Here is an 8,698-nt window from a genome sequence, read left to right on the forward strand (position 1 = left end):
TTGGTCTGTACTGTATATATCATGCAAAGTTAAAGTGTCCTTACCTCCCATAAAGGGAAGATTGTTATTGTTATACAAAAATTTGAAATGTCAGTACCACTTTTTACTCTTTTGCAGCCCACGGACGTGCTGTGCTTCACCAGGGGGGAATGTGGCGCCCCTGAGGGTTCAGTCGCCACAGGGGTACTGCACTTCAGTAGAGGTGTGGTATCTCCTCTTCCAGGTAAGGATGGAGCACTTCTCAGGACTCTACTTCACCACTCAACACTACACCACTCCTGTCCTGCAGGGGGCCTAAATGCACCAGGGTGCTGCCCCAGCCCGGGATATAGGAGATGGGGGGAACCAAAGTTAGGGAGAACCATGTAGTGGGTGAGGGTGGAGAACACACTTTTAGGTTACACTTATTCATTCATATTTAATCTACAGCCATCTTAGGTTCAAGGTCCTTTGATTGTGATCTTCACCGCTGATTGTGGCCTTCTGTTAGAACCTGCAGCCTATTGAAGATACACGGTCCTCGTTCTCTGGCCTTGAGACGAGGAGCGGGTCAGAGTTAGCCACTGCCTCTAGCCAGTCAAGGTCCTGACCTGAGAAGGCCTGGAGGGGAGTAGAGGAGACAAGCTCCACAGGCAAAAGGATCCCTGGGGGATACGGACGGAGCGGCATACGCCACCTGTATTTCTTACTCTGGCCTAGTCAGAGGGACTCCTGCTGCAAGAGGGGTGACCGGCCCCCGATATCTGACTCTGTTACTTCACGTCTCAGGCAGAAAAGCCCGGAGGCTTAGTGGATCCCAGGAGGGATACGAACGGAGCAGCATACGCCACCTGTAACTCTCTACCTGCGTTTATCCAGTGGGATCCGGCCTTACACCTAGTTCTAACCACACAAACTGTTAAGTGAAGACTTAGTGGGAGAACTCACCAAGGAGAGGAACACACACACCAGAGGGGTCTCGACAGGTGCTCCTGATCTACCTGGAAAGTGCTGGACCCCCTTCCCGGTGGCCGCAGTATGCCGCGAGGAGCAGAGGGAAGCTTTGCGGCTAAAATTCATCTTAATGTGAGTAAAAACCCTGGATGACTTCACACCCCGCTTCAGCCTGTTATTTCCAGCGCAGCACTGCACCCACCATCCTTTCTCACACTGCTCTGAGGCCTGCTCCGCCTGCGGGGAGCTGTCCCATCTAAGCTGCCTGTCCATCACCGGAAACCGTAGGTGGCGTAGTCGGAAAATTACCACTCAACCCTGAAAGCCCATTAAATCTTTTATGTGAGCGCCCTGGGCACGGACCGGGTCCGGGCCAAGACTGCAACCCCGAGACACCTACACTGACTGGACTCCGAGTAAACCCATTTCTCAGGGAGGGCCTCACATATAGACTATGAACAGTGGTGCACATGCGTTGTCACATTTCCATTCTAAAGGTCATTTCAGAGCCCCCATTCAGACTCTCACAAATCAGCAATTTTTTACCTATCCTCTTAATAGGTGCTAACTTGTGAAGATGAGGTTTACCCTTTAAAATGTTATAAATGTTATCATCATTTCAGGCTTAATGCATTTTGAAAAAAAAAATAGGAGATGCTGTAATGTCATGATGATGTTGTATACAGTGTTGTGTATTAGTAATAATATTTCCTTTTTTTCACTTTTTTGGGGAAAGTATTTAAGATGAGCATTCTAAAGAATTTTCTTAACATGGGACATACACATTGTTGTATTTTAGACATTTATAACTGTGTGTGTTTCACATATGCAGAAAGGCAAAAGTAGTATAAATGTTAACGCAGTAGTCCCAACAAAATGTGTATTTAATAAACTGTCCAGCTGCAGCTTCCACCTCCGGGGACAGTGACGCCAGCTGACTGGGCGCCGGGCTCATGTGTCATAACAACTGCATGTTAGCCCCAGGAATGCGAGTGCCAAGAACGCTGGAACGGCGCCTGCACAAGATTTGAGTATAAGTGGTTTTATTTTCACAGGAGCAAACATTCAGATCGAAAAAGGTCTGTCCTAGTAGGGGACAACACATTATTGCTACATGTGTACAAGATCAGAACCACTGTTAGAACATGAGTACAGCACCAGGACCACCATCAGTCTATGAATGCAGCATCATAACCACCATCATTACATGAATGCAGCACCAGAGCTACCATCAGTACATGAATGCAACATCAGATCCACCGTCAATACATGAATGCAGCGTCAGAAACACCGTCAGTAAATGAATGCAGCACCATAAACACCGTCAGAACATGAATAGAGCTCCAGAAATACCATCAGCACGTGAATGCAGCAAAAGAACCTCCATCAGTACAAGAATGCAGCACTAAGCTTAGCACAATGATCAACTGTAATGTCAGGTCAGATCCATATAAATTTCTATTGCATGAACCTACAATTCCCAGTATGTCCTTAATAATGGTAAAGAGATGCTGGGAGTTTTTGTTACCAGCCATCTTCAGACTGCAGACCATAGAGGAACCACAGCACTGATGAAATGCAGTAATTTACATCCCTTTTGCCTCTATGTAGCACAGACGCCATGATGAGATTTCATGCCCAGAGATTCTCTCTCAAGATTTACCTCTTCTTTGTTTTCAGCAGCACATCCTGACATGACATTAAAAATAAAAGTATCATTATACTTCTCCATAAATAAAAAATATCTCCCTTGCTCTGCCCCTGAATAAATCATTTCCCCTCACTGTACTTCCTACAGAAAATACCCTCCACACACTGCTCTTCTCCAAAATATCCCCCCACAATTCCCCTTTTAAAAAATATCCCACCTACCCTGTCCCTCTCTATCATACAGCCCTGCCCCTCTCCAAAATACTTCACTGCAGTGCCCCTCTCCAAAATACTCTCCCACACTGCCCCTCTATAAAAAAAAAACCACACACTGTCCTTCTCCAAATTATCCCCCCATTTTGCCCATCTGTATAATATCCCCCCACACTGCCCCCCTGTATAATATCCTCCCACACTGACCCTCTTCAAAATATCCCCCCACACTGACCATATATAATAAGTTCCCCACATAATATTCCCCACACATTCCCTCTCCATAATGTCCCCCCACATACTGACGCTTTCCATACCTCTCTCAAACTGCTTTTTCCAAGTACACCCACCCCACTGCCCCTCGCTATACTATGCCCCCTTTCACAATTTGCCCTAATTTTCCCATAATGTCCCCCTTAATTTCCCAAATTGCCTATAATATCCCAAATTGCCCCATAATGTTCCAAATTGGCCATAATATCCCAAATTGCCTCATAATGTCCCCCATAATGTCCAAAATTGCCACATAATATCCCAAATGGTTACACTATGTGCCCTGTAGTAACACTACCCCTTCCTCCCCCAACCCTTCATCTAAAATAACATGACATTTAATCTTAGTCTCCTTTATGGGGTGCATACCAGTGCCTGATGTCTTCTTTGCCTGTGCGGCCCACCGGCAGCAGTGTGATAAACTTAGCAGCGTGTTGACCTCATAATGCTGCTGCATATCAGGGCAGGAACTGACAAGTGCTGTCTCTTCCCTTGTCCCGGTGTTCGAATGTATGTTTGAAAGACGCAAATACATTTGAATATGGGAAGAAGGGGGTGCATTCCCCGGACAGCTGAGCGGGCAGCACAATATCGTTCAGCGAGCTGTATGTTGTTCAGGCCTGCTGTATCATCTCAATTGCAAGCAGATTGGTGGGTATCTGATTCCTGAGAACCCAATTCATTGCTCAATCCCCTTCCTCCCCCAAAATGTGAGCAGCTCAAGTGACAGAAATACCCAGCTCCTGCCTTTGTACGCACCCAGGGTGGGATATGGATTCAATATAAAGTATGGGCTTTGTAGCTTATGCTTTCTTTTGAATGTCTACTACACGCTGTGGGTGCGCTCATACAGAAACTGTGTGCTCCTTTTTGCTTGACTTCCTGGTGGAGGAAGGGATTTAAGCTTGCAATTGAAAAAGCTGAAAATATATCTAAAAAAGTGTTGTAAAGGTTTACATGCTCACTATTAAAAAATAATGGTTAGGTCACAATTCTTTTTACCTGCCGAGATCCATTTTGGTTATTTCAGCCTCTTTGGGCAGTGAAGCGGGTTTAATCAGATTGACATCCAGTTAGTCCAGGACCAGGGTCTCAATCCACATAAATTGTCTAGATCTATACCTACAATATAGCCACGAGGGTTCTCTAAAACTTAGCTTTTACTTCTATACAAAAAAACATAGTATTCTCTATTAATGTAGATCAGATAAGCATCTCACAATATATTCCTATTAACATCAGGGCAAGGACTAATTACAGATATTACCAATGTTAGAATCCTATATCCATAAACCTTATACTACTTTATACATATTCCTTGTCCTGTTTGTTAAATAACCAAGACCTTGACAACCTTATTGTTGCAAAACATACTGATGACATTGGTTTCTAAACTACTGAAGAGTCCAGTGAGCACTGTTGGGGTCATAATCCAGAAGTGGAAAGGACATCATTTCACAATAAACTGGCCATGACCAGGTGCTCTCAGCAAGATTTCAGACAGAGTAGTGAAAAGAATTATCAGAAGAGATGTCCAAGAGCTAAGGAACACCTGTGGAGACCTACAGAAAGACCTGGAATAAGCAGGTACAATTGTTTCAAAGAAACCAATATGTAATGCACTCAACCTCCATGGCCTGTATGCACGCACAACACGGAAGACTCCATTGCTGAACAAAAAGCATGTTCAAGTGTGTTTAACATTTGCTCGACAACATTTGGACAAGCCTGTGAAATACTGGGAGAATATAGTCTGGTCAAATGAGACCAAAATGTAACTCTTTGTATGCCATAATACACACCATGTTTGGAGGCCAAAAGGCACTGAGTATCACCCAAAACACCATACCAACAGTGAGGTTTGGAAGTGAGAACATCATGGTGTTGGGCTGGTTTTCAGCCTTTGGCACTGGCAAACTTCTATGACTGATAGAAGGATGAATGAACAAATGTACTGAGCCATTCCAGGATGATGAAGATGAAATGAGGGTGGTCAGTTCAGCAAGACAATGATCCCAAATACACAGCCAAGGAAACTCTCAATCAGTTTCAGAGAAAGGAAATAAAGCTGCTAGAATGGCCCACATAATCACCTGACCTGAAGACAATAGAAAATTTATGGAAGGAACTAAAGCTCAGAGTTCATAGAAGGAGCCCATGGAACGTTCAAGATTTGAAGCATGTTTTTGTTGAAGAATGGGCCATAATCACACCTGAGAAAAGCATGCATCTAGTTTCTCCATACAGGAGGCGTCTTGAAGCTATCATCACCAACAAAGGATATTGTATGAAATGTTAATTAAATTTCATTAGAGTATTCAATACTTTCCCAGTGTCATTTCTCATTATTACAAATAGCTTGATTTATTTACATCTATGGTGATTTCTTTGCCCGTGTTGATTGGATGAGTTGTTACCAACATCTGGTGATATTTTCATGTCAATAGCACCATTAGAAATATGTTTACTTTCCTGACATGTTCAATATTTATTTCAACCACTGTATACACAAGGCCCCACACCAAACATTTTCTACTTATAATACTGGTATTTTTAATATGACAGAAGGGCCTTTTGGCTCCCAGGCACCATGGTCTGGATGTCATTGTTAGTTCTGCACACTATATAGCAACACTTCAGTTTGCATGTGTGTCACCCCAGGCCTGGATGCCACAAATATTAAAGGCTGTGTCTGAGAGCAGGAGGGAGGTTCCCTGGTCAGGGACAATTAGCACCTCCTGTCCCAGGCCAGTAGGGGGAGCAGGCTGCCCCTATAAAAGCTGGAACTGGGGCACTGTTAGAGAGACCAGAACCCACTTCTGAAGTGTCCAGAAGGGTTCTCAGAGAAGAGGGACAGGTCAGCAGCAGTTGAGGAGTCCGTGAGGCAGAGGAGAGACTGCGAGCCAGGGACAGAGGCGACGAGAGCCGGTCCTGGCTGAGAGAAGTACACAACCGGACATTGGGGTCCAAGGCTGTCAGGGTTGCAAGCCCAGCAGCAGAGAACCAACCCGCGAGGGATTTCTGGTCCCTTGGCCTAAGAAGCCTGGAGGCTCCGCCACACAGAGGGACCAGTACAGCAAGGAGAAGCAAAAGGTACCCAAGGCCCGAGTCACAAGCCATACAGGCAAAGTACACGGCCAGCTCAGGGACATGGGCTATTACACCACGAAAAGGGGGATAGTCAGCAAGAGCATAGAGAGAGAACGGTAGGCCTACACACTCACCCTGACCAGTGGGGCTCGCCCGAATGCTCTCAGATACCCAGGCCCACTCCTAACCGGTACTCCTGTTGGGTCAGTAATAACATCTGCAATAAAGACCCTGGACTGTTTGAAGCGGACTCTGAACTCTTACTATTGCGGCCTGCACTATCACCCCCAGCATTCACCTACACTGCCCTGAGGCTACACTCTTCCCGTGGGGAGTTGTCCTACCCCTGTGCTGCACACCAACACCAGCCTCAGTGGTCTGCCTCGCAGCGGCGGATATCTCTGACTGCAATCCACGGGTGGCATAGTCGGACATTCCCAAATCTATAAATAGAATGCCACAGCATTTGGTCTGACCACCCTGAGACATGAGATCGGGTTGCAACTACTACCCCCAGCATTGCACAGAAGCCCGGTTCCGGGTGCCCCACGGCCCAGGGGGCGAGTCAGCTTTGGCGTAGTCGGCAGGATTGTGACCAACCCGCCACAAACGGGTATTGTGTGCCTGAAAAAGACTTTATACTTAACTGAATGAAGTTTCCCGCCTTTCGGGGCCATTTCCCGCAAATCAGAGCCGTTTCCCGCCATCGGGCGCCATCTTCGGGACGCCGCACGGGAAGAAGAGGGGCGTGGACGTTAAAAACGCGCGAGACCTGAAGCCCCGCCCTACGCTGAGACGCTGTGCAAGGTCCGGTAAGGAGTTCCAGCGGACACCGACGTCATCACTGAGCGACGCAAGGTCCTCGCCCAGAGCATCGCGAGCGGAGCCGCGGCCTACAGAAGAGGATCGCCGGAAGGTAGGCCATGGTTAACTAGGGGTGAGGAAGATGTCGGACGCGGAGGGACCCTCTACCACCAGCGTAGCCGCTGCAGCTGTGATGCCGTTTTCCATGCCCTATATCCCCGGAGCGGCCTGGCTGCCACAGTATGCCGGCGAGTCGCACACCTTGGGCGACTTTAAAGAAAGGCTGTATAGCCTGTTCAAAGTTTATCCCCTGACAGAAGAACAGAAAGTAAGCATACTGATAGGGCAGTTAACTGGTGCGGCCCAGCGGGAGGTAAAGTCTTGGACAGCTGAGGAGAAAAGGACTGTAAGGGGGGTTCTGACCCGTCTACGGGACACCTTCGACACCCGTACCTCAGCAGAAATCAAAATGCGGTTCTATGGCTGTAAGCTGCGAGCCCAAGATAGTATCAGAGACTATGCCTTGAACCTGCAAAAAGCTCTGGGAGCAATCAAACAAGCTGACCCTGGCAGCGTGCAGGATACCGATAAACTGTTGACTGACCAGTTCATAGAAGGTCTGCTGTCCAGCGCCCACAGAACCCAGCTGCGCCTCATGGTCCTACAGAACCCCGATTTGACTTTTGCACAGTTCAAAGATAGGGCCATCCGGGTGCTTCGAGAACCCGCACCAGGTGGCGCTGTAGTTTCCCGGCGCCCTGCCATCACTTACCACCAGGTGGAAGCGCAATAACTTGCAGACCTTGTGGGGGCTGATGCGCAGGCCCTAAACCCATCCCCGCCTGCAAACCTGCACCATCAGGTCCAAGAACTAACAAAGAGTGTTGCTGCATTGACCAGGACCGTACAGTCATTACAGATGGACCCGTCAAGACCAATCAAGCTGGCTTCCAGTCCGGAGGATGTCCCGTGGCATCGACGGAGGAGGATCCCGTCGTTCAGAGGGAGGCCCGCCGATCGTTACACTGAGGATGGACAGCCGATTTGCCGCCGTTGCAGCCAGCCGGGACACGTAGCCAGGTACTGTACTTTAAATGGGTCCGACCTGGGGCAGAGGGCCAACCCCCATGCAAAAGGTCACCAGGCCCGTCTAATTGGCGTGATAAGTACGTAGGGGGACGCCCGGTTTTACCCGTAGTGCTGGACGGTATCCCCATGAGTGCACTGCTGGACACCGGGTCCCAAGTGACTACCATCCCCTATGTACTTTTCAAGCAGTACTGGAGTGACACTGACATAACCCACTATCCAGACAGTGACTTGAGCATCATCGCCAGTAATGGCCAGCCCGTGCCGCAGGTGGGGTTCAGAGAGAAGACCATTAAGATTGGTAAAGTTGAACTGCCGGCACAGGGAGTGATCATTGTGGACATTGACCGTCGAGAAAGTCACCCTAAAATAACCTTGGGTACTAACGTGATTGAAAATTGTCTTTCAGAAGTGATTGTAATTTTGCAGCAGGTGGCGATGAATGCGAGCTCCAGCCAACAGAGGGTCCGCCAGAAGGAGATAAGAGCCCTGATGAGACGGCAACAGGTAGAACTGTCTGGTGGTGAGATCAGTAGCGTGAGGATGAGCGACCCGTTCCCCACTGCCATGCCTCCCAAAAGTGAAATGATGATCTGGTGTTGGACTGCAATCAGGTTAAGAGGGAGAGACTACCAAGCCATGGTAG

Source organism: Phyllobates terribilis, unplaced genomic scaffold (genome assembly GCF_046119375.1).
Source record: "Phyllobates terribilis strain yellow unplaced genomic scaffold, ASM4611937v1 Scaffold_4__5_contigs__length_816908805, whole genome shotgun sequence".
NCBI lineage: Eukaryota > Metazoa > Chordata > Amphibia > Anura > Dendrobatidae > Phyllobates > Phyllobates terribilis.